Raw genomic sequence first — 27,914 nt, forward strand, 5'->3', positions numbered from 1 at the left:
CCCCTCTCACTCAGTGAACCACAAATTTAATAATCGTCTATGGAATTGTCTAGCTTCACATACTTTTCTCTTGTTTTTTTAATAAATCTGTTAATGGAATTTGGAGGCAGAAATTAGCTACTTTATTCTCTGTAGGATAGGAGTGTGGGATGTGTATGAGCCTCATTCTTGACAGGAACACAGTACTTAATGACAATGTGTGGGGAGGTACCACACCAGCACAGTATTATGTTAGAGAATTAGAATTTACTCAGTGTAGGGTTGTCAACTATTGTCTTATAAGATCTCTCTGATTGCTACAGGAGACCATCTGTATAGTTGAATGATAACTAGAGGCTATAGCCTTGCATTCTTAAATCCTTAAGAGTAAAACCATTTTCCATTAATATTTGACACTTTCTACTTGCCTAGGGAGGTACAACATTGGAAATGTTCACTGTTATAGCACCCTTTACACAGAAAGCTAAGGGTGCCCTACAGTTAATCTTCCTGAAAGCATGTGCATTTCAACTGAACACCTTAGGACAAGTAATGGCACCAGGGCAGGTCCTGGAACCTGGGGAAACCATAAGGAGTAAAATGATCTAGCATTTTGTAGCTCCTGATCAACAATGTGCTATGATACAGCTTTGAGTATGGGAATATTAAAGATGGAATCTATCTTCAGATCAGTGATCTTAAAAATGTTTGGGATATGCACTTCAGCAAATGTATACTGTTGTAAACTTCCATAGATCACTATTACAGGAACAGATAAAGTCATTAACACATACCTAGGATCTTTGAAACAAGGCATCTCCATCAGTTTTAATTTAGGACTGAGAACTGAATCAAATTCACAAATGGACAAAGAATTGAGACTATTTTTAAAAACATGAGTAGCTGACCTCTACTTTCGGTTAATCCACGACTGTTGTTCTTACTTGCATTAATTGTGAATTAGATTTCTTAGCTGCCTATACAATACTTTTGAGCTTCTGGCTGACCAGTCACTGTCTCAGGCACCTGGCTATTCTTACAGAGAATACCATTCTCTATCCTGCCATGCCCATGCAAGTTCTCTTTTTCTTTTTCTTAGAAAGTGCCCAATCACTGGCATATGCCTCAGTTTCATTTATGAGACAACTTTAATATATTATCAATTTTCTCAAACCAAGGATGCATCTACTTACATGTTTGCCCACACCAGATTTTATGGTAATACTGGTATTATTCCTTTGATTTACTTCAGACCAACACAGCTTTACTACTGACATGCAAATTATATGTTAATTTTATTCTTGCCTTTAGATCTGACACGAAGAGCTTGAATGTTTTATGGACTGTGTTTGTTCTTCCAAATGCCCATCTGTACCTGAGCAGGGTTTTCATAACAGGTGAGGTAATGCCCTCAGAATTAGGTATTTCTAATAAACAATTTATCACTCAGAATTTAATCATCTTGGCAATGTTCCTAATTATCAGCATTTTCCTGACAATTTATAGAGGCTTGAAAACAATCAAAATTCCCTTCAGTTCTTTTGACAGATGCTTATAACTGTTTCTACTTTATTGATGTAGAAACCTTGTCTAACTCTGCCTTTTAGCTTTGCAAGAAATTAATTAAAATTTAGAGTTAAAATTTTTTTATTGTATCACATTTTATTTTGGCAGTTATAATTTTTGAGATTAAAATACACACAAAATTCTGCCTTCTATTTCCTCCATCCAAATATTCCCATATAGCCTTCATGCTTTCCTTCAACTTCATGGCTTCTTTACATGAGTTCTTATTCCATGCATATATGATATATACATATATATATATACATATATATATTCCCAAATACAACCTGCTTAGTCTGTATGATGTTACTTCCATGTAAGTTCCCATGGATGACATTCAGCACAGGACAACAAATTGGTATATTCTTCCCTGGGGAGGACAAACACTTCTGCTCCCAGCATTGTTCAGCAGTGTGGTTGTCTTTGTGTATGACTGGGACCGAATGTGCTTTTCCCTGTCCACTCTTTGAAGCACCTACTGGAGCCATCTTGTTCAGTTTACTTTTGGGCATTTATGATGGTTAAACATTGGGGGTGTAGCTTCTGCTATTACTAAATTACTAAGAGACACAGTCTCACAACAAACTCCCTAATCCTCTGCTTCTTCAAATTCCCTATTCTTTCTTCTGCAATATTCTCTTAGAATTAGGTATGAGAGTGTTTTTTTGATAATTTTTATTGAAATTAGAAAAAAGCCTGTTTCACATGACAATCCCATCTCCTTCTCCCTCTCCTCTCACTCCCAATTCCCCACCCCATCCCCCTCTGGTCTCTAGGAAAGGTGTGGCCCTCTATGGGGAATCTCTGAAATCTGTCATATGATCCAGGGCAGTCTCTAGGCCCTCCCTCATATATCCAGGCTGGGAGAGCATCCCTCCATGTGTAATGGGCTCCCAAAGTCCATTCATATGCCAGGGATAAATACTGATCTACTGCGAGAGGCCCCATAGATTCTTGAGGCCTCCTCACTGACACCCATGTTCAGGGGTTCTGGATCTGTCCCCCTGTGCCATCAGTTTGGGGTTCATGAAATCCCCCATAATCAAGCCAACTATTTTTATGGGTTTCACCAGCCTGGTCTTGACCCCTTTGCTCATCACTTCTCCATCTCTGCAACTGCAGTTTCCAGGAGTTCAGTTACTGTTTAGCTGTGGGTGTCTGCCTCTGCTTCCATCAGTCATTGGATGAAGGCTCTCAGATAGCATATAAGGTAGTCATCAATCTCATTGTCAGGAAAGGGCATTTAAGGTACCCTCTACACTATTGCTTAGATTTCCAGTTGGTGTTTGGTGTCATCCTTTTAGATCCCTATAAATCTCACTAGTGCCAGATCTCTCATCAAACCTATAATGGCTCCCTCTATTATGGTAGCTCTCATCCTGCTCTCCTCTATTCTTCCCCTGACTCAACCTTCCTGATCCTCCATGTCCTTCTGTCCCCTCTGTAAATAGCTCAGGCTTGTTATTAGGCAGCCCTTACAACTTCAATCAACCCATATTTCTTATCTAAGTTCTACTCCCTGAGTCATGGATTACTACCTCATTTTCTACATGTCCTCCTTCCTCTGCATTTAGCCATACACTCTCAGATTCTGCCATTCTTCTCCCCAGAACTCTTTCTGCCCTGAAAATTCTGTCTAGCTATTGGCCAATCAGCTTTTTATTAAAAATGAGAGAAACACTTATTTAGAGTGTGCAATGATTGTTTCAATGCAGAGTCTGTCTCCCTAGATGGTAAAACTTTATCTTTATACTTATACACAAAATGAAGTGTATTGCGGCCAATTTTAGGAAATTAGCAGTGTGAATCCTTGTCTTTTTCAGATATTTGTAGTGTTGCCTTTATCTCTTCCTACCTTCTATTGTGTTTACACCCTTGTCTGAAATACATCACCTGTTTTCACATTTCCCCTATCAAGTAGTTTGAATCCTGCTATTCCTCTTTATTCACCTTCTACTTTCATCCTTATGTATCTCCCTCCCCTCCCTAAAGAGCCCTCCCTTCCTATTTCTCTGCTCTGGAATGTCCCCTTTATCTTCGACTCCTGATATTATGTTTTACTGGTTCATTCTACTTGTAAGGACTTCCTTTAAGTTATCTGCTGTGTTTTTCAACTCCACTTGCATTTCACCTTGAGCCCTCTTTAATTTTTCTATCCAAAGACTGAATTCTGTACTGAAGTCTTGGATTGTCTTGGTCATTTCCATGAGCTTTTTGCTTGTATTTTCTTGGGCATCATTCAGGTGATTACTCTCAAGTTTTGTCTCCTTAATGTCATTAGACAATTCCTTTTTGTAGAGATTTGGAAAGAACATATTGGCCAGAATTTTCATATCAATAAGATTTACCAACTTTTATGTAAAATTTTCATGAGGATGTACTATTCTATCCTTTTTGTGGGTGAACTAAAGTTCAATGGGTCCATGCAATAAAAGTACTGGATCCCAAAACCAAGTCTGACTTTCTCTGAAATTTGCTTCTTTTCCCATCTACTCTGCTCTACTACATATGTTGTGTAATTTTATATATATATATATATATATATATATGAAAAATGGCAAAAATATTTTCAGAGTTCTGTGAAACTTGTAGATCATAGTTGTGCTTTTGGCATTTTAGAAATCATCCAAGCAAAATTAAAATGTCAGTCATTTTCAAGGTTACTCTTCACTGTAGATATTTGTCATTGTCATGAGCTCTTTAACCTGGAGAAGATTCCAGTACCGAAACATAAAGTTATCTTCAAAAGATAGATATTTTAGACTAAGGTAAAGGAACCTAGGACAAGTCAAGGGGAGACTCCAGGTAGTGAAATATGGAAACATAGTAACAAAAACACAATGGCACTGAAGGAAAAAAGAAAATTTGCATCTTCTCCTCTTCACTGACTTTGGTCACCAGGGGATGACAAGAGGCTATACCTGGGCACTAGCAAATGTGAAACACATTAATACAGCTAATGGATCTTTGATAGTCACTACTGTAGAATCCTATTAAATCAAGTACTAATATTAGACAATAGAGGGATGAATTTAATGACAAATAAGCAAGCTAGTGCTTGGACTGTAGAAGATGACGGCATCTAACAGCCCAAACTGATCAGCTCAAGAGCTAACAGTGTCAATTTCCTCCTGAACTGAATGAGGATCATCAGGGTAACCATGGCGCATCTCCTCCTATTACCAGGATATATCTTCAGGCCACAGCCCTAGCCTGAGTACCATTACTTTGCAATGGATCTAATAAAAAGGTGGCAGAATACACTAGCATCTGAGATAATTTTATTGTTCTTCTTCTGAAATGTCCTTTTTCCATTTAGGAAAACTGACTAAATAATTAGCTGGGGCAGAAGAACACACACGAATGCGATTATTTTGCGCATTGAAAAGCATATATATGAAATGAGATGTGCCTATAAACATCGTCCATCATTTATAATACTTAATATGTATCGTGGATTCTGCCAGTCAGTGTGGAAACACACACACTGTTAGGCCACTTAGTATTTCATAATACAAATGAAATATTTACATTACGTATGGCTCATTAATGTGGCAAAGGCAGTAAAAATAAAATCGCAGTCACTTTTGTAACCACAGATAACAAACATCAAATATACATTCGTGGACGTCTCTACAATCTCACTTCTGTGACTAATTTCATGTGTGAATTGCTACGTTAGTATGTAGATACTTTTGTTCTGTCCTGAAAGAGTGTCTAGCTTTTACAGCCAAAAGTTGGTAAGTTGTGCTTCCACCAATGAAAGTGAAAATGTTCAGGAGTCTCCACCACAGATGACTTTTGTGACCTGTGATGCTCTGATCAGCAGACTTGGAAGGATTTGTTTTTCTCTTTTGTTAGAATTTAAGATGCCAAAATCACAACACATTCCAGAATATTTAATGTCTTCTGTTTGTGTGTACGTTTTACAAGACTGAGTTTTCTCTGTGTATCCCTGGCTGTCCTGGAACTTGCTCTGTAGACCAGGCTGGCCTCGAACTCAGACATCTATCTGTCTCTGCCTCCCAAGTGCTAGGATTAAAGGTGTGTGCCACAATTGCCAGCTCTTTAATGCCATGTTTGTTAACTCAGCTTTCTCATTCTTTTTGTCTCTGTTATAAAACATTCCTCTAATGAATTTGTAAGGATCAATGTGGTATATGATATATAGGGGTATATATATATATATATATATATATATATATATATATATATATGATACTTAGTTAGAATATATATGTATACATATATTACGTCAAAAATATCTAAATATTAATAAATTTAATCTCCCATTACTATGATATCGATGAGTTAAAGTAATCATCAAGTAGCACATATTTTTCATTGCACTAAATTATCTGAAGAAATAAAGGCAGAGTTTGCATTGCCAAAAGCTTGGACAACTACACATGAAATTCATCAAGTGGAGAGATCGGTGGGGCTATACGTGTTGTGTACTGTATTGTTCTGTTCTGTTGCTGTTCTTTTGCCTGTCTACAGCTTGTTTCAATATGGAATTCCTGATCATATTTTTGGTTTTCGGTTTTTGGGTTTTGTTTTTTGCTTGTTTGTGCTAATCTATTTTAGGCCAATGCATTCTTGGTCCCAGGCTCACCTTTGGTGTTTGCATAGCTGTGTGACTTTTGTAACACTCATGCCCACTCTCTGCAGATAAACTTCATCTGGAAGTTCTTAAAAATAGATTGGTTGGATGTAACCTGATGCATTTTTCCATGTATAAGCTTATATTTTGTGGTCAATAAGAGTCAATGTTTAGTGTACCTGTCTCTCAATTTCTTGCCAAAATTGTTTCAGGGCCTAAATTCCCAGCCCAACATTTTACAGAGTAAGACTGTTCCTCCCTCCAAGGTTTTTTGCATCCGCACTGGGCTGGCTATTAGCATAAGGCTGGGGATGGAACTGAATTATCATCTCTTTCCTAACAGGTTGATTTCCACTGGGTTTTATTTTCTGTTTGCTTGCTAATAGAAATGCCCATTGGCAGTGGCCCGAGATCAAAAGGATGACCTAACAGAATCTAAAAGTTCATGTTTAATTTTAAAATCAAACTCCCTTTAGATTCCTACTATTGCCAAAATTCATCTGAGAAGCAGGAAATGTCATTTTCCTTCCACCTTCAAAAGCAGCTGAACAAAATTTAAATATATCTGGTTATAACAAACAAGCTAAAAAGTGCACCACAATCGGGACAAGCTTGTGCCCAGATCCAATTTCTATGACTGAATTATAAAGCCCTTGAAAAATGGGGCTCATGGCACAGTCCCTGCTGGGGCATTATCTGAATGCTCTTTGGCAAGAAAGACTGAAGAAATAAGCAAGAGTGACATTTTCCCAAAACAAGTTAAATACCCCAATAGAGGCTGAGGAGAAATCACACTTAAAGGTTCTCCCTGGCAGTTGGAGTTGATCTGACAGCTTCTCTGGTGTGTGTGACTTCGCTGGTTGACAAATCACATGATATGGTCTTTGGGGAGAATGAGAGGTTTTATGGGTATTAATGCCAGTTATTGGAGGCAAGTCTATGTGACTATAGTAATGTAATTTTATTTCTTTCTTCATTTCCAATTCCTCTCTAATCTGCAAAGTGAGATTGTTTGAACGACAGATCCATACTGGTCATTCTCTTTGTGTGTTTTAGTTAGTGTATTTGTATTTGTTTTGTTGTCTGAGACAGGGTCTCACCATGTGACCCTGACATGTCTGGAGATCTCTATGTAGACACATTGACATGGAACTCAGTGTTTTAACACTTTCTGCCTATTGAGTCCTGATTTAAAGGCATGTGCTACCAGGAGTGTCTTTACACATATATAATTTCACCTTGAGATCACTGTACAACTTCATCATCTCCTCTTTCCTTTTTCTTCATCCAAACCTTGCCATGTACCCTTGGCACCCTTGACTGTCTTTCAAATTCATTACCTTTTTCTCTTCAATTGGTGTTAATATATATATATATATATATAATATGTATATATATACATATGTATATATATGTGTGTTTGTATATATATGTATGTGTCTATGTATATAGATGTATGTATTTATATGTATATGCTTATATATATGTGTATGTATGTATATGTTTGCATATGTTTTTAAAATACAAACTGCTATTTCTGTGTAGATGTTTATATTAATATTCTTTCAGGTCTGAACATTTGCTATTGGTGATCTACTAGCTGTTCTTGTCCCTAGGAGCATGACTTGGTAATAGCAAAGTGATAGACTTAATGTGGTTCCTATTGAAGGGGTGGATCCATTCTTGTCAGAACATCGTGTCACAGTATACAGACTGATAACTCTAAAAGGAAGCTCTTCACAGTAAGAAAGTGCCTGCTTTTGACCACGAATAATTTATACCATATTTCCATATCACTATGTAAGATTATTTAGGGGTAGACTGTGCACTTGACACTCCAAATACTAAAATAAAGCTCTGATGTAGTTCCAGTGGAGAAGGAATGATTTTGTTCAAGAGCAGTCTGTTCTACATAGTGAGTTCCAGAACATCCGGTGATACACAGAAAGCCTGTGTCAAGAAAACAAAACAACAACAAAAAGGAATTGATTTGTGGTGGGTGTGGGAACTGCAGATATGGCTCAGCTGTAAAGAGCATTTAGTACTCTTGCATAGGACACAGATTCAGCTCCCAGTACCAATGTCTAATGATCCTGTTTTCTAAGAGGAATTCTACACATCTGTCCTACTTGGAGAGACCCCACACATGTACATGGATACACAGTATTAAAAATAAAATTAATTTTTAAAATTAATTTTTAAAACTTTTAGATGAACCAAACAATAATGACACTAAAAGGCAGGGTGGTGGCGGTGCACATCTTTAATCCTAGGACCTAGGAGACAGAGGCAGTGGGACCTCTGTGAGTTCCAGGTCAGCCTGGTCTACAGAGCTACCTCTGGGAAAGCCATGGCTACATAAAAAGAAACCCTGTCTCCATGAAGAAAAAATAATAATGATATTAATAGGCATGCCAAAGTGGATAGTGGTGGGGTGGGGTTCAGTTTTATTCAAAAAATGACAGACAGCTAAGAGGAATGTTGAGAGTGGAGATAGTATTCTTCCTCAGGGAAGAGCATACCAACTATTTATCCAGTCCAAAATGGAAAGCCCTGAAAACATATATATAAAACATGTATATATATAACCTCAGTCTGTATAATCTTATATATATATATTTCTTAACCAGGATTTCTACATCTGCATTATCTGCAGTAGCACCGTGTTCATGGAAAGTTTGGAATGCAAGGGTTTATTTGACTCACATACAAATTGTAGTCCACCTTTGAAGGAAATAAGGGTAAGAACTCAGTCAGAGCTGGAACTGGAGGCAGGAGCTGATTCAGAGGCTGTAGAGGGGTATTTCCACTAGCTAGCTCCCTATGGCTTGCTCAGTCTACTTTCTGATAGCACCCAGGACCACCAGCCCAGGGATGGCCACACACACACTGGTCTGGGCCCTCCCCATCAAACACTAATTAAGAACATGCCCTACAGGCTTCTTTGCTTACAAACTAATCATCTTAGGAGCAATTACTTAAGTTCAGACCTCTAAGAAGACAATAGGTTGTGCCACCTTAACATAAAACTAACTAGTACACATATATGTATGTAGTATTAATGGAAGAAAGGACTATGAATTTAAAAAAAAAACAAAAACAAAAAACAAAGATGGCTGTTTGGGAGGGTTTTGAGAGAGTAAAGGGAAGAAAGAAATTATATAATTAAATTATAATCTTAAAAAATAAGAGAAAAGAACTTCATACTATTTTTTATTATGTGTATGCACATTCCTGTGTGGGGGTACATGTAGATGAGTACAGGCTGCAAGGGAGCCAGAGGCACTGGCTATGCTTTAAACAGGAATTACAGCCAGTTGCGAATTTTCCAGGATGCGGAGAATTGAATTTAGGCTCACTGAAAGAGCAGTAAGAGCTCTTAACCTCTGATTCTCCTCTTCTCTAAACCCTAAACAAAAATTTTGGTCACTCGATCTGTAGTAAACTCAGAACTTGGCTATTGACTTGCTAAATCACCACAGATTCTTTATATTCTTTTCCTGTTCCACCATTCTGGTCTCTGAGTGGTTATCACTACAGTGTTGAAGGTTATGGTGCTTTCTTGGAAGCAATACCATTTAGCACAGAAGAGTAAATACTTTGTGTGGTCATTAGGTCTTTGTGAGAAAATGAACAGGGTAGTTTCTCACTTGCTTGGCACTATATTAACTTAACCTGTTTATTAAATGGCCTTCTGCACTGTCCAGAAAATTATGTATAAAGGCCTTGGTGATGCCATGTTATTGAGATTTTATGTATCTATCTGGAATCAGTAAAGGCATTATTTTCAAGATATTTGGTTTTATTATTATTATATACTGACCCTCAGCAAGAAGATATACTATTCAGGTATTATATGAAAAACATTCTTAATATGAACAGTGTAAAACTGGCGTGCACTCTGAACAAACTGCTCATATTCTTGTATTCATAGCATACACCAAAAGCTTTCAAGTACAGAAGCTGCAGGGTGTTTTGTGTGTCAGGATTCTTTATCCCACCTTAAAAATATATTTAGAAAACAATGAAGATAAAAAGACAGACAGAGTAAAAGGAATAGTGGGGCTCATTGAGATTCTACCAGGATGCCCCTCTCTATTCTCTTACAACAAACCCATGTGGATATGTCATTAATGTCTCCAAATAGAGTTCAGCTCAGCAGAAGTAGAAGGATGGTTTAATAGGGATAATGACGTACCTACCGAACTAATTATCTAAACTGCTTTTCCTGTGATTCTCAGTCCTGTCTTGATCTCCCAAAAATTCTTGCTAACTTGATTCCTCATGCTCCCTCAACATTGACACATTTCTTTAGTCTCTAATTCCTTATCTTTTAAATATATTTAAATAAGTAAACAGAGCTTTATTTGTACAGAATAACGAAGTATAAACACTATGAAGATTCATTCATTACATGAAATATTTAGAGGTTGGGAGAAGAGGACAAAAGGAGTTTCTCATGAACAAAAAGGTGAACTCCGAGAACATTTGATTAGAAAATAGAGCATATGGAAACATAAATAATGATAGGATGATGGACAAAGATTACAGGCCATGAGTTGGGGAAGGAGAGAAAGGGGGAACTTTTCATCTTGACGAGAAGAGCTCTGTCCTTTCTCTGGAATTTAAAATAGAAGGGGAAGAATGTCTGCATGTATTCAGATCAAGAAACAAAGGCAGGTGAGATTTTGTAGAGCAGTTCCCTATTTAAAAGTTCAATTGGCGTGAGTCACTGGCACAGTCACAATGAGCCTTTGTACTCCCCGAATGGCTTTTGTTCAAAGATCTCGCAAGGCAAAGAGCTGGAAAGAATACCTGTTCTCATTGTGGATGGAGGACAACTAAATCAGAAAAACGGAGGCAGAATAGAGGTAGACTTCTGAATACTTCATTATTTCATCTGTAACTTTTCTTTACATACTATTTAAATTCAAAGAACCGAGGTGCACAGTTCAATGAGCTTTGTTAAAATGATCTCATTCCTGTACCCTCACACTATCAGGATAGAGAACATTGTTCTCATTCCCGGAATTTCCAGCTTGGGGTCAAGCCACACTCTTCTCAAGAGGCAATTGCTAACTGAGCTTTTCCTTTCATTATAAACTAATAAGAAAGTGTGTGCATTTGGGGGAGGGAGCAAACTGGGAGGATATAGGACAGTTATGGAAGGGGAAGCCATAATCAGAATACATTCTATGAAAAACATCTACTTTCAGTAAAAATAAATTAGTGTCGTCTGCTTTGGAACTCAATAGAAATTTACTTTATAAAATGTATAGTCATGTTTATAGTTTTGTCATTCATTATTATTTTGTTTTTCCTTAATTTATGGAAAATTTATAACTTACATATTCCCTTATCACCAATACCTTCATCAGCACGAAGCATGTTCAGGTATGAACAATAAGGGTGAATTTAGATACCTTAGTATGTACTAAACACCCTTTGGCTATGCTGTGTCCACATCCAAGCCAAGTTTCTGAGTTATGATGTCTCCAGCCTGCTTAGTTTTACTTACTTGTGATAGTTTTTCTTCCTTTTGATGACCTTGCTGGTTGTGAAGACTACTATGTAGATATCTTTTATAGCATATTTCAACTGAGACATAACTTTTATGAGTTTCTTATTATTCATCTAAAGTTATAGACTTAGAACATGTCTTAGAACATGCCAATACTAGGTCTCTAAACCGCCATTGTATTAAGGAGTGCATGCTATCTGAGCTACTGTTATTGGAGTTGACTCTCATCACCCTTCTGATGCACTTGGCCTGGTCTCTCTACTGTGGAATTATTCTTGTCTCATTTCAGACTAATAATGATATTCCTCCACTATTTTTGGGTACATGAAATTCTTCCACTTTTTGACTGTGTGCAAAAGTAGGTTTCCATCATGTAATTTCACAGAGATTTATTTCTTCACCCTATGGTCAGATATCATCGTTTACAATGTCATCTTGTAAGAAATCTCTAAATTGGTTACATAATTCCTGTTTAGTCTTTCTTCTGCTCATTTTCACCCCTTATGATTTATTTACATTTCCATACATTGCTTTAGGGTTCTTTTGCTAATTTTTATGAAAGTTATGCCAGGACTTTGGAATTTCTGATTATATCAGTAAGATCTATTAAAACAACAACTGACTATATTGTGGAAACTACTCTACTTTTTATTAGGTAGGTTTAAAACTATTTCTAAGTATTTTCTGTTAATGTGTAGCAAAATAATTAATCTTCAGTACTCACTTTCTTCTGAAAACATACTAGAGTGGTAAAATTCTTACATTGTTCATTGTAGATAAACATTTTGCTTCTGTTGAAAGACTATTTTATGCCCCACACATGTACTTATGCCTTCTGTATTTTATTCCTTTTTGCCTCCACTACAATTATAAATAGAGGTATAATAATGGCTAACTTTTTTCTGAATTTGAAGAAATACGTGTTTTGAACATTGAATATGATGCTAAATATACATTATTTGAAACTCTTGATCAGATTGTTGAGCTACTTTCTATTCTTACTTTGTTCAGAAACTGCACAGCAAAAGTGTGGTAAACTTGGCCACATAACATTTCTGCATATATTGGCACACTGAGGTTCTTATAGTCATTTGGTTTGCATGTCTTTTTACATTCTTCAGGGTTTGAGTTGTTAAACCAAATTTACATTCCTATGACAAAGTTAACTTAATAGTGCTGGTTATTCACCTGTATTCCTACATATTGTCATATTTATGAGAACACGTTGATATAGGCTCAGTGTTTTTCTTGTAATGTAATTGTCGGGTGGTAGCCACAAGAGTGGGTTGGCATCAGAAAATGCAGAGGTGACTATTTCTTCCCTTTTTCCTTAAATAACTTGTTTAAGAACAACATTTCTTCTACATGTATATCTTAAAATTCAACAGACAAGTCATGAAATACACTGATTTGTGTGTGTTTGTGTGTGTGTGTGTGTGAATGCAATCTGCTAGGGCTTGTTTTTTATGACCTAAGGAACATTCAAGATTTCTGTGTTTTATTTGTGGCTTTCAAATATCAATACCAACAATGCAGATAATTTAGCATGAAATTGACACCAGAGACACTGTATCTAAAGAGAAAACTGTTCCTTTTTTACAGGTGTACTTGCTACATGGATCTCTTTCTATGAAGAATACATCTCACAAAGAAACTATTTATCCATGATGTTTCTACACTAAATATAATATTGAGTCATTCCCTAATACTTCCATGTTACCAAAATAATAAATAATGTACTTATGGAAGGACTTATTAGACAAGTACTAGACTGTACTTTAAGGCAGAACTAAGGACTGCAATTGTCTTGTTGACATTACATAGTTGTTTCCTTTAGGTTTGAATTATATTTTACTGTTTTTAATGGTTTTGCTATTCTAAAAGTTACTTTTATATTTTTAACTGTATGTATCATGAGCAAAGGAGTTAAGACTGGGCTGGTTTAACCCACAGAAACAGTTGACCTGAACAAGGGGGAGCTCTTGGACACTAGATTGATGGCTGTATGGAAAGCATGGGACTGACTCAGACCCCCTGAATGTGGGTGTCAGTGAGGAGGCCTAGGTCATCTATGGGGCCTTGAGTAGATTTATACCTGGCATACAAATTGAGTGCTCATCCCACAATGAGGGATGTTCTCTCAGCCTGGACTCTAGTGGGAGGGCCTAGGCACTGCCCTGGATGAAATGACAAACTCTGGAAATCCACCATGGAGGAACTCACCCTGCCTGGGGATCAAAGTGGAGATTGGGTGGGGGACTGGGGGGCCAGGTGGGGAGGGCAGTGAAGGAGGGGAGGGAGAGGGAGCTGGTTTGATATGTGAAACAAGCTTGTTTCTAACTTAAATTTAAAAAGGATAAAAATGATTAGGGAAATTGGCAGACAGTAGAAAATAGGCTTGATTTGATGTTAGCTGTTGGTTTACTGTATATTGCTTTTATTATATTTAGATATGTTCTTGTTATCCCTGATCTCTCTAGGACCTTTATCATGAAGGGGTGCTGGATTTTGTCAAAGGCTTTTGCAGCATCTAGTGAGATGATCATGTGGTTTTTCTTTCGCAGTTTGTTTATATGGCACATTACATTGATAGATTTTCTAATGTTGAACCATCCCTGCATTCCTGAGATGAGGCCTACTTGATCATGGTGGATGATTTTTCTGATGTGTTCTTGAATCCGGTTTGCGAGTATTTTATTGAGTACTTTTGCATCGATGTTCATGAGGGAAATTGGTCTATAGTTCTCTTTCTTAGTTGTGTCTGTGTGGCTTGGATATCAAGGTAATTATAGCCTCGTAGAAAGAGTTTGACAGTGAGACTCCTGCTTCTATTGTGTGGAATACTTTGAGGAGTATTGGAGTTAGCTCTTCTTTGAATTTCTGGTAGAATTCTGCACTGAAGCCATTTGGGCCTGAGCTTTTTTTGTTTGGGAGACTTTTGATGACTGCTTCTATTTCATTAGGGGTTATAGGTATGTTTTGATTGTTTATCTGCTCTTGATTTAGTTTTGGCAAGTGATATCTATCCAGGAAATTGTCCATTTCCTTTAAATTTTTGAATTTTGTGGAGTACAGATTTTCAAAGTATGCCCTGATGACTCTCTGGATTTCCTCATAGTCCATCGTTATGTCCCCTTTTTCATTTCTGATTTTGTTAATTAGCATGCTCTCTCTGTCTTTTGGTTAGTTTGGACAGAGGTTTGTCTATTTTGTTGATTTTCTCAAAGAACCAACTCTTTGTTTCATTGATTCTTCTCAATGTTTTCCTGGTTTCTACTTGATTGATTTCAGCCTTCAATTTGATTATTTCCTGGCATCTGCTTGTCCTGGGTGAGTTTGCTTCTTTTTGTTCTAGAACATTCAGCTGTGCTATTAATTCTCTAGTATGACTGTTCTCCAGCAGAGACAGCTGATCTGAACAGGGGAGAGCTCTTTGGACCCCAGACCGACAGCGGGATGGCCAGCATGGGACTGATCCAGACCCCTCGAATGTGAGTGTCAGTGAGGAGGCCTGGGCAACCTATGGGGCCCTGAGCAGTGGATCAGTGTTTTTCCCTGGAATACAAACAGACATCGTGTGCCCATAGCACAAAGAGGGATGATCTCTCAGCCTGGACTCTTAGGGGAGTGCCTAGACCCTACCCTGAGTGAAATGACAGACTCTAGATATCCCCTATGTGGAAGGAAATGGCAATAGGGTGGGAGGCTGGGGGGGATGGGGGTGCGTGAGGAGGAGAGGGAGAGGGAACTGGGATTGACATGTAAAACAAGCTATTTAAAATTAAAATAATAAAATGTAAAAAAATATGCTTGAGGTTAATATATGGGAAACTGAGTGTTTCATGAAGAAAAAAAATGCATTTATCTTAGAAGAATAAGTATGTAATTGTTTTTGCGAAATAAAGATTTTAAGTTCAAAAAAAGAATAGTTCTATAACCCATAATTTTATGATTTTTAAACAACTATTGAACATACTTGTAAGTTGAAATAGTCGACAAGAGAATCATATTGAATTCTATTCTGTTTCTAACAACACACCTATTAAGTGTATATTAGAATAGTATATACATGCCACCCTCTTACATACATATCAAGTGCTGTTTCATATTCACTTAAATAAACAGAATTTGAATTGAAGATGTTGTGTCAAAGGGGTATTTATAAGGTGACTTGGGGAGTAAGAAGAAGGGTGGATGGCAGGAGAATGGGTCAAGCTCCTTCAAGTGCATTCTTTAGGTGCTGTGAACAGAGGAAAGAGGACCCAGGTCTCACATGCACAATGCATCTCCTACCTACTCCTCGTTATATAAGGGAACTTGACTCTTGTGATACAGTATGGACAGAGCTCTTTCATGAAATGCACCCTTACATTTTTATTTTCAATCAGGGCACAAACCATGTGGGTGTCAATACTACAGAGAACCCGATGTCGAGCATCACACTGAACCTAAATATTTAGAGCAGATGCAATTCTGGAAGTAGAGCTCTATTGATAGAGTGTTGCCCTGCATTTACAAAACCTGAATTCAATCCCCAGTTCTACATAAACAGGGCATGGAGACACACTGCGATTGTGAGACAGAGTGAGGAGGACTGGCAGTTCAAGGTTATCTGTGGATACATATGGTATAGAGGCCAACTGGGTCTGTAAGACCCTGATTCAAAAACCACAAAGACAAAGAGGTCTAAACTGGTCCAAATAGAGTTGATCTCAGAAATTGATCAAGAACTCTGGTAAGGAGTTAATGTTGAAATTAACATAAAAATTTTACCCAAAATATTGGAAAAGTATCTGTGCAAATAAACACACACATATGTATGTATGTATCCACATATGTGTGTATGTATATATGCATATGTATATGCAAAAATGTGTATAGGAGTAAAAGCCATTATTGATAGTCTAATAAATTTAGAATATCTCTACAACAACCAAGATTAGAATAACAGAGTAAGCTTCCTTGAGCAGAACTGAGGACTGCAGAGACAGAGCCTTCACCTGGGCCAACAGAGAAACAAGCCAGAACCAGGAACACTGTGGAAATGCATCAGGAGACTGTGCTCATGAGAGTCTGGAGAGACGTAGTGTGACTAATGATATACAATCTAATTAAATAATACATATAAAATAGAATATAATAAAAAACAGATAAGAAAAGTAAGGACATATAGAGAAAAACCCTAAAAAATAGCCTCAAATATCGATACCATGATCTTGAGGAGATTCGAATCTCAATAAATAATGAAATTTAATAAATAAAAACATTAAGAAAATGAAGGAAAATGTAGAGAGGAGTCAGTTTTTGATAAAGCTGAGAAACCAGGGCATTAATAGTACCAAGGTTGTCGGGCATTGGTGGCGCATGCCTTTAATCCCAGCACTTGGGAGACAGAGGCAGGTGGATCTCTGTGAGTTTGAGGCCATCCTGGTCTACAGAGCGAGTACCAGGAGAGCCTCCAAAACAATACAATGAAACCCTGTCTCTAAAAACTAAAAAAAAAAAAATAGTACCAAGGTTGTGTCCTTATAAAACATCATGGACATAGGGAAACAATCAGACATACCATGTCATTTTATCATGAATTGAGTATAAAAATATTTTATTCCTGCCATAAAGTAAACAGTCTTAAAAAGCCATGTAAATTTCACACTATATGGTCTTTTGTTATGCTAAATTGTAATGTAGGTTAGTTTAGTGACAAATAAATAATGACACTAACATTATAAATTAGTTAGTATTAAATCATGTTTAAGAGTAGGACTTTGACAAAATCAAATACCCCTTCATGGTAAAGGTCTTGAAGAAATCAGGGATAATAGGAACATACCTAAACATAATAAAAGCTATATTCAGCAAACTGACAACCAACATCAAACTAAATAGAGTGAAACTCAATGGGATTCCTATAAAATCAGGAACAAGACAAGGGTGTCCATTCTCTCCATAACTCTTCAATATAGCACTTAAAGTTCTTGATAGAGAAATAAGACAACAAAAGGAGATCAAGGGGATACAAATTAGAAAGAAAGAAGTCAAACTTTCACTATTTGCAGATGATATGGTAGTCCATGTAAGTGACCCAAAGAGTTCTACCAGGGAACTCCTACAGCTGATAAACACTTTCAGCAAAGTGGCAGGATACAAAATTAACTAAAAAAATCAGTAGCTCTAATATACATAGACAATAAAGGGGCTGAGAAAGAAATCAGAGAAACATCACCATTTATAATAGTCACAAACAACCTAAAATACCTTGGGATAACTCTAACCAAATAAGTTAAAGACCTGTATGACAAGAACTTTGCAACTTTAAAGAAAGAAATTAAAGAATACACAAGAAAATGGAATGATCTCCCATGCTCTTGGATAGGTAGGATCAATATAGAAAAATGCCAACCTTACCAAAAGATTCAATGAAATCCCTATCAAAATCCCAGCACAAAATTCTTCACAGACCTTGAAAGCACAATTCTTAACTTTATATGCAAAAACAAAAGACCCAGGATAGCCAAAACAACCCTGTACAATAAAGAACTTCAGGAGGCATCACCATCCCTGACTTCAAGCTCTATTATAGAGCTATAGTCCTGAAAACATCTTGATACTGAAAAAAATACGCAGGTAGGCCAATGGAATCTAATTGAAGACTCTGATATTAACCCACACATGTTTTAACACCTGATCTTTGACAAAGAAGTTTAAACTACACAATGCAAAGAAGAAAACATCTTCAATGAATGGTGCTGGCATAACTGGATGCTGGCATGTAAAAAATTGCAGATAGATCTATCACCATGCACAAAACTTAAGTCCAAATGGACCCAAGACCTCAACATCAATCGAGCCACATACTGAACCTCTTAGAAGAAAACACTTGAACAAATTGGTACAAAAGACTGCTTCCTGAACCAGTAGCACAGACACTGAGATCTACAATCAAAATTTGGACTTACTGAAACTGAGAAGCTTCTGCAAGGCAAAGGACACAGTCAACAAGACAAAATGATAGCCCAGAGAATGGGAAAAGATATTCACTAACCCACATCTGACAGAGGGCTGATCTCCAAAATTTACAAAGAACTCAAGAAGCTAGTCTCCAAAACACCAAAGGATCCAATTAAATAGTGGGGCATAGAACTAAAGAGAAAATTCTCAATAGAAGAGTCTAAAATGGCTGAGAGACACTTGAGAAAGAGCTCAACATCCTTAGCCATTAGGGAAATGCAAATCAAAGCAACTCCAAGATATCATCTTATTCCTATCAGAATGGTTAAAATCAAAAACATCAATGACAGTTTATGCTGGAGAGAATATGGAGAAAGGGGAACACTACTCCACTGCTGGTGGGAGTGCAAACTTGTACAGCCACTTTGGAAATCAGTATGGTGATTCCTCAGGAAAAGGTAAATCTGTCTACTACAAGATCCAACAATTCCACTCTTAGGCATATACCCAAAAGATGTACATTCATACAATAAGGACGTCTGCTCAACTGTGTTCATACCAGCATTATTTGTAATAGCAAGAAACTGGAAGCAACCTAGATGCCCCTCAACTGAAGAGTGAATAGAGAAAATGTGGCACATCTATACAATGGAGTACTACTCAGCAGGAAAAAAATGGAATCTTGAAATTTGCAGGCAAATGGATGGCACTAGAAGAAACCATCCTGGGTGAGGTAACCCAGTCACAAAAAAGACAAACATGATATACACTCAAACATATATGTATTTTAGGCATGAATCAGGGGAGTGCCAGCCTACAAGAGTCTGGAAAACAGGGAGGACCCTAAGAGAGATATGCATGTTAACCCAGGGAAGGGGAATGTGATGATATCTGAGGGGATTGGGAGCATGTGGGGAGAGGAGGGGAGAGTTAGATGGGAGACAGAAAGGGAGAGAAGAGGAGGGGAGACAAGGATATGGGAGAGCAGAAAAGTTGCATCAGGTTAAGAATAGAGGAGAAAAGGATGAGAGATACCATAATAGAGGGATCCATTATATGCTCCAGGAGAGATCTGGCACTAGTGAGATTTCTAGAGATCTACAAGAATCTGGGATTAAGGCTACCTTAAATGCCCTCCCCTGAAAATGAGATTCATGACTACCTCATATGCCATCCTAGAACCCTTACCCAGTGGCTGATGGAAGCAAAGGCAGGCACCCACAGCTAAACACTGAACTGAACTCCTTGAACCCAGTTGCAAAGAGGAGTGATGACCAAAGGAATCAAGACCTTGCTGGTGAAACCCACAAAGGCAGCTGACCTAAACAAGGGGAACATATGGACCCCAGCCTGATGACTGAGAGGCTAGCATGGGACTGATCCAGACCCCCCCAACCTGAGTGTCAGAGAGGGGGCCTTGGAAATCTATGGGACCTCAAATAGTAGATCAATATTTATCCCTGGCATACAAATGGACATTGGGAGCCCATTCCAAATGGAGGGATTCTCTCTACACATGGGAGAGGACCTTGGGACTGCCCAGGGTGATATAACAGACTTTGAAGATCCCCCATGGAGGACCTCACCCTCCCTGGAGAACAGAGGAGGGATAGAGTGGGGATTTGGGGTGATTAGTGCTCAGGAGAGAGGGAGCTTGGCGTAACATGTGTAAAAATTTCAATTAAAAATTATTATAAAACAAAGAGTAGGCATTTTCTTATAAGCAATCAATAACTTCAAAAAGACAATGTTCATATTATATTAGGCTACTCTTCTTTATTTGTAAAACAGGCAACTTTCTAAGTAAAATTGACTTTAGTTTTTGCATGTGAATAGCTTAAGATGGTGATTATCAATTAAAACTTCCATGGCAGCCGTGGTTCATTTTCTTACTGGTTAGCATTGCCACTGACTGTAGGAGCCAGGCCTTTGACTGTGGAGTCATTAAGAGAAAATAAGTGAGACTCCTCAGGGTCAGACCCAGCATTCACGTCCACTCTCCACCGTCTGAGTCATAGGCACTTGCCAGTATACACTGTAACTTCACACATTCTTAGGGATTACGTTAATCTGAACATATTGATGTCATGAAGCACATCTTTCTGACTCTAGCTGGAACTGCAAGTCTAGTTGGAATGCTTGGTGTCCTAGGTCTTGGAGCTAGGTGTTCTTTGCTTCCCTTCTACAGTGAGTAGCCCTCAGAGAGGTTAAGTCAAAACAGCATGCTAATACACTCTGCAGGATTCAGATGTGAGCTCTGTGGGGGGCTTTTCCTTCTTCATTACAATTTTAAATGCACCTCACAAACATGGATAAAGAACTCAAAACACCTTGATACAGTCAAGAGTGGATGTTTAAAGTGGGTTTTCTGTAAAATTAATATATTTTCAAACACAAACAGGATTTCGCAAGATTGCCCCAAACTTAAAAGAAAACAACAGTAAAAATGTCCTAGTATGATGAGGTAGCAGTAGCATATGGGAAATTTTATGAAAGGTCCAAATTTAAAAAAAAGAGAGAGAGAAATGATGGGAAGCAGAGAGATGCATTAGGATAAATGGGGCCCTTTTTCTCTCCCTTATTGTTTGCTTAATTTCACTTAATTTCTACTGTGAAATGTATCTGTAAAGTGAAGGATTAGAAAATAATACATTCCTCTTTTTTCTTCTTACATTAAAAACAAAATTTTTATTCTCATAAGATCCCACCCAGTGCCTTCACTATGAACAAAAGTGAGTTTTGAAAGTCATTTCCATAATAGCTAACAGAAATGTGGTTGGTGAAACGCTGGGCTTTCTAAACACAGAAGATAATTACGTTGGAAGAACAATATTCCATTGACTTCTCCATTTTCAAGATGCATTTTTTCTCTTCCTGTACACAGCAAAGAACAGTCAAAAACAGCTTAACATGTGCTAGGTAGCTGTGGGTGCTCACAGTGCCACAGTTCAGGTCGTCTTAGCTGATGGGGCTGAGGTGAAGAAGCGAAAGCCAGGAAGGAAAGAAATACTGCATTCTATTGCTGGCATGAATGTACCACCTGAATGGTATTTTTCATTATCTCCTGCACTGGGAACATTCTATTAGTCCACTGGGAAGTCATAGCGGAAGAGACATAATTATCAGCAGAGTAATGGAGAAGCTCTCGCTAATGGCCAGCTATTCAAATATCTCAATATAATCATCGTGCCCAATCTCTCCCTGTTGCATACTCTCTGGAGAAACTCATCATTTTTTCCACTTACTCCAGCATAATGAATTCATTTTGCATTTTCTTTGTGAGAAATTAAGAGGAATCACAATATAATGTGTTGACATTTGAAATTCTGTACAGAAAAGTTTAGGCTGGCAATTTGGTTTAATCACAAGCTAACAGGGAAAGGCTGTTTATTAAATTAGTTCCTTGTGTACAAAACGTGCATTTTCTCTGTAAATCTTTGCCCCTATACCTAGGTTTGTTTGGTTTTTTTTTCTTTTTAACTGCAGTCTTTATAAATTCCAAGGTCATTAAAAGAATATATGTTGTCAAAGAAAGTGTTTCATCCCCTGACCTCTATTTTAAACATCAACAATGTTGATGCTAAAGATGATGCTGAAGAGAGACCCTTTGAAGAAATGAAAAATAAAACAAGTGACAAGTTACCTTTAAGAGAAGCCACCAAAGTATATATTTCTTCCTCTGACATTAAACCACTGTGTCGGCAGCATGCATGGGAATGATTCTTCTCCATATTAAATTAAAGCTATGCTTTGTGCTTATTTACTCAGTTCTGAGACTGAGTAACCTTTTCTGTATTTTCTGTCTGTTTCTCCCTTCAGTTTCCACTCATTTGCTCTTGTAGAACTGGTAGATGGCTAAGAACACTGCCTTCCTCTTTCTCTGGGGAATGCCAGATATCCAGGAAGAGGATAGCACCGACACATACAACACTGAGCTGGGCAGGCTGACTCAGAAACTGGTCTGGTTTTAGTCTCAATTAGACTGCTGAGTTACAAGATTTTCAAAGGACAGGAGAAAAGGAAAGATGCAGACACGTGGCCTGTGCTATCATTTGACAGGAGCAAGAGAGAGAGAAATGTGCTGTGTTCTATTTACCTTTCTGTTGGGCATGTCCTGATCTTTCTCTTAGTTTACTTAGAACTCATAGCAAAACAACAGCATGTTAATGTAGCACTCTGGTACTTTAGGAGGAAGGCATACATTTTAGGAATATACCCAAGGGGTGGCTTTCCCCACCTGTCATTGTCTCCTGTTGTTAAACCAACACCAAGATGAGACCTGGTGTTTCCCACCCAGAGTTTATCTGAGACTTCTGGGAAGAGGGGAGTAGAAATGAAGCATGGCATTGATTTCTGCAAGGGCAAGGAATGCTACTCCTAGATTCAAGACCAACATTCTGGAGACCAAAGTGGGAGGACCAACACACTGAAATCCTGGCTGGAGGGCAGAGTGAGAACCAGTCTAAAAAATAAGGAAGGAAGGGAGGGAGGGAGGGAGGGAGGGAGGGAGAAAGGGAGGGAGGGAGGGAGGGAGAAAGGGAGGGAGGCAGGAAGGCTAAATGAGAAAGCCAAGCTTAGAAAATAGCTCTCAGCAGGATTACTTTGAGCTGAGTCAAACTCTTGTCCCATGCTCTCTCCAATGCATACTCATGTCCCTAATCACTCTTGTCCTGCTGTGACTGCTCTGCATTGTCCTGTATTTGTTTTGGTCATTCGTATTTTCTTCTCACTCTGAATATTTTCATCAACAATAAAATCTACTCCTATAACTATTAATTCTATTATGATAATCACTAAAACATCTTATTGTCTACCTTGCTTAGATGATATTGTGTGTCTAAAATATTGAGATTTGTGCAAGAAAAATGACTATCATTTATGACGTAAGAATATTGTAACAAATTGTGCTTGTCAAAACATGAGTGGATCCACTAGAACTTTCCCTGAGGAGCGGGGGGCATCACAGAGACTCTCTGGGTGCACATTATTAATAAATGCATTACACTGATATGTTTAACCTTCAACCCATTATTCTTTCCCGTCATTCAAAAATAAACTACAATGAGCAATGGATAAGTTATAGCAAGTTGAACATGTCACAGCAACCTAGCAAAAAGGAAGCTACTCTTACACCAGATGTTCCTATCTATACCAACATCCCTTTCCAAAAGCAGGAGTCCTGAATCTAGCCTAATCAAAGTGACCTCGGGGGGAGCCTCCCACTTGTTTATAAAACAAGATTCTTCAACCTCACATTGCACAATGTCACTTTCAATTCAAAGCAATTTTCTACACATTACATAAAGTGCCTTTCCGTAAAGCAGACCTTCAATAGGTGGTTGACCTAAATTATTGTTGAAAATTATTTAATTTTAAAATGCTTCATTTGATGGGGTATTTTGAGAGCAAGTAGATGTAATTACCTAAGAGGATGTTAGGGAGGATGAATGGGATCGGTCCCGCATTAGGATTTAGGAAATACCTAATGTCCTCATGTTTTGTGAATAAAAGATCATGAAAGAGCATGCTTACCATAGGCTCCACCTTCTGTAGTCCTGTCCTTAGAAAGAGGCTCAGATATACTCCCATGTAAAAATATATTTTGACTTAGTGCAATTCATTTCTAAAGCATGATATAAAGACACACATGTAAAAAGCTGTAGTCAGAGAAAAGCTACACAACTATAGGCTGTATAAAAGTAAAAATAAAAAATAGGGAAGCTGTCCTATTTTGAAGAATGAAATAGAAATTCATGGCTCATACTAGACATTTCTTGGGAGTTGCAGACTTGCCAACTAACTGCGCATTCAGTGCATTTGTGAAGAACAAGCCTGAGACACAACTGGACACAGAGTTTCCCGAGAAACCTGGAAAAAGTAAGAGCTGCCATTAACAGGATGCCCTCAGTTTGTAGCTCATCAAGAAGAAGACACCATTCTTAAACTTTCTTTTTCCAAAGTGTTAATGCCTGAGATAACGTGAAGTCTTCTCTTTTTATGTAAGTGTGCAGGCACAAGTTCCTACACAGGGTAACTGTCAAGAAAACAGATGGATACGAACATGCAATTCTTCCTTTCCCAGGTTAGATTCAAGGTTCAGATCACCTAGTTTTTTTTTTATCAATTATAGACAATGCAGCAATTGGTATTCTTCTAAAATTGTGAAATCATGAGTTGATGGTGTTAAAATAGATGCAGAAAGTATGTTTTACTCCTACACGTGAAAGGAGTGTAGTAAGATGAGTGAGAATAGTCTTATTTTTAAGAATCACAAGAAACAATTTTTGGTTAGTATCTGTAATCATTTTCCCCCAATTACCACCAAAAGGCTTTTGAAAAGCTGTGACTCTGACATACTTTTAAGTTGACATCTAAAAGTTTCTGTCATAAATTTGTACTAACGATACAAAGTTACAAATTCAATGCATTATAAATGTTGATATTTAAGAAAATTTTGACTCACTGTGAGAAGTACATCAAGTCCATCTAAATGCTTTGATTTGATCATTACGGGAAAAGATGTGAATTTCCTTAATAATTTATATTTTACATTTTCTTAGTTTCCAGTAACTTTTGTTAACATTCTTTATCACCATGGAATTTTATCTTTTAATGTATATTTATGACTCGCTGATTAGATGCTCATGTTTCTGCAAAAACATCGTGTGAAATGTAACTTAATATTCATTGATCCTACCATGAAACAAAATATTAAAAATATCTCCTTGGTATGACATTGAGAGAGGAGTTGAGTGGATTGGGATATCTGGAAGAATTTATGAGGAGGAATGTGATCAAAACCCACTTCTGGTGTATGTGTGAATTTTTCAAAGATTTAATAAAGATTATCCCATATAATTAAATTCTCCCCAGTGTAAATATTATTATAATTGCCAACAATAATTAAAATTATACGAATAAGGCTGGTACTGTGACTCAGACAGCAGAGTGCTTGATTATGAGGTACAAAGTTCCAGAACCACACATTCTGGGGATTGTAGTATACTTCCGCAGTCTCGGCATTTAGGAGGAGGAGGTACCCAGATGAAAGTTCGGCATCATTCTTGGCTACATAGCAAAACCAGGTCTGATCTGAGATACATGAGGCTGTTTCTCAGAGGAGAGGATAGGAAGAACCATCTGAAATCTTTCATTAAGTAACATTACCTATAAAATGCAAAATCTTTGTGTGCCTCTTCATGACACAGAAGGGACCTCCCATTGTTAGCTATAGATTCATGGATGAACCTCATCATTACTATGGGATATTGATTTACTGCCAATAAGTTCTCTTGTTATCTATTTAAACAGGTTTTAAGAGACACATAACATGATTGAGAAATATCGTACTTTAATGGGTAGGAAAAGATACCATTGCCTGGGGGGCTGGAAGGAATCCACAGAGTGGGTGAATACTTTGTCTGAAGCATTTAAGAGAAGAGTCACTCACACTGTCTCTTGATGGTTTCCTTCTGTATTCTTTCTTCTATTTTCTCTATAGCTTATATACACCAACAAAACCTTTCAGGCAATATAGGAACTACAATGTGGTTACATTCTATTTTTTCAAGTGAATGATTATTATGAATAGAGGTAAAACATGTTTTTCATCTCCTTTACATGATTAAAACAAAGTCATCCCAAGAACCACATACATTTACATCTAAGTAATTTGTTACAGATTAACAGAATATGAGAAAGCAGAGGGTATTTTTTTCTCAGCCAATTCTTTTGTTGGCAGGCTGTATTTCGTGGTGACAAAGAAAGGACCAATGACTTCCGTATCTTGAAAGATAATTTTATAAGGAATCTTAAAGGCAACACAAATCTGAACTATTTTACAAGAAAAACAGTCAGATCTACTTTAAATTTTTAGGGTGCATACCCACTCATCAATAGTTTTTTATATCAGGAAATTGAGGGCAAAATAGGTTATTACAAGGAATTAATCATTAACTTTGGTCATCAACCCATCCTAGCAAGAAAGGCATGTCAGCTAATAATAATTGGGCTGCTTTGTTCTTTCTCTCAGATCTTTTTTGTTTTGTTTTATTTTTACGAGACAGGGTTTCTCTGTGTTGTTTTGGAGGCTGTCTGTCCAGCCTGGCCTCGAACTCACAACAATCTGCCTGCCTCTGCCTCCTGAGTGCTGGGATTAAAGGTGTGCACCACCAACGCCCGGCTTGCTCTCAGATTTTGACAAGTTTCCTTATTCAACTATGTGCCCTTCAAAAAACTTTAGGTTGCCTTCTTGGGCTTTCATCATAAACTACTTGACGTAAACATCTTAGTTTAAATTTAAGTTATTTTCAAAGCTTTGTTTCAGTTATAATGAGTTCCTAAACCAGTGAAAACATCTCCCAACATTTTTTGACACTGTTTTAAAAGTAAATACAATATTGATTTATGTGCGTTTGTTTTTTTTAATGTTCTCAATTTTTGACAATTTCATACATATGACCTCACAAATAAAATGTGTTTTAACCATATTTGCCTGCACTTCCCCTGTCACCTGCTTCAGGTACCCCTCCCCCACTACATCCTCCTTCCAGTCTCATCAAGAGTGATTTCACAACTAACATGCCTTAAATCAAGACTTTGTAAGAATGTCCTAGCCAAACATGGCCTCCTCAAAACTCAGTATTTCTCTAGGAATAGTGTTTTTCTATGTTTTTTCATTGTACTGATATGAAAATCTCCCAGCCTTAAGGTAAGCAGAATTTAAACTAGCTGAGCTCAACTTGTTTTCCTCAATCATTAACCTAAATCACAGTCTATATGGCTCCTCAGTAGAAACTCATGAGTTCTAACTGTGTGACACTTCCTTGTTTTGTTTTTTTATCATCAATACTCTATTTAAACTAACATTATTATCAATCAGACAGTACATCACAGGAATAATCATCTTCATAATAATCCGCAGGTAAAAACGCCCAGTAGAACAAGAATTTTACAGGATAAACATACTACATTATAGACAGTGGAGACCTCCTACACCCATTCATTCCATAACAGATACCCAAGAATGATGGTAGCAGCAAACATGCAAAGGCACAGCAGAAACAAACATGCAAAGGCACAGCAGAAGCCAACAAGATTCTGGATTCTGTGGTCTACAAGTCTTGACTACCTAATATTCACCATCAGGGATTTTCCTACTGGTGGCTGGTCCCTGGATATCAATTTTCTCCCACTGCTCCTCTGACAAAGAAGAGTGATGGAGAATGGTCTTCTGTGTATATGTTTGTCTTATTGGTTTATGAATAAAGCACTGTTGGCAAATAGGGAAGCAAGATA

This window comes from Mesocricetus auratus, unplaced genomic scaffold (assembly GCF_017639785.1).
Source record: "Mesocricetus auratus isolate SY011 unplaced genomic scaffold, BCM_Maur_2.0 Super-Scaffold_100015, whole genome shotgun sequence".
In the NCBI taxonomy this organism is placed as follows: Eukaryota; Metazoa; Chordata; class Mammalia; order Rodentia; family Cricetidae; genus Mesocricetus; species Mesocricetus auratus.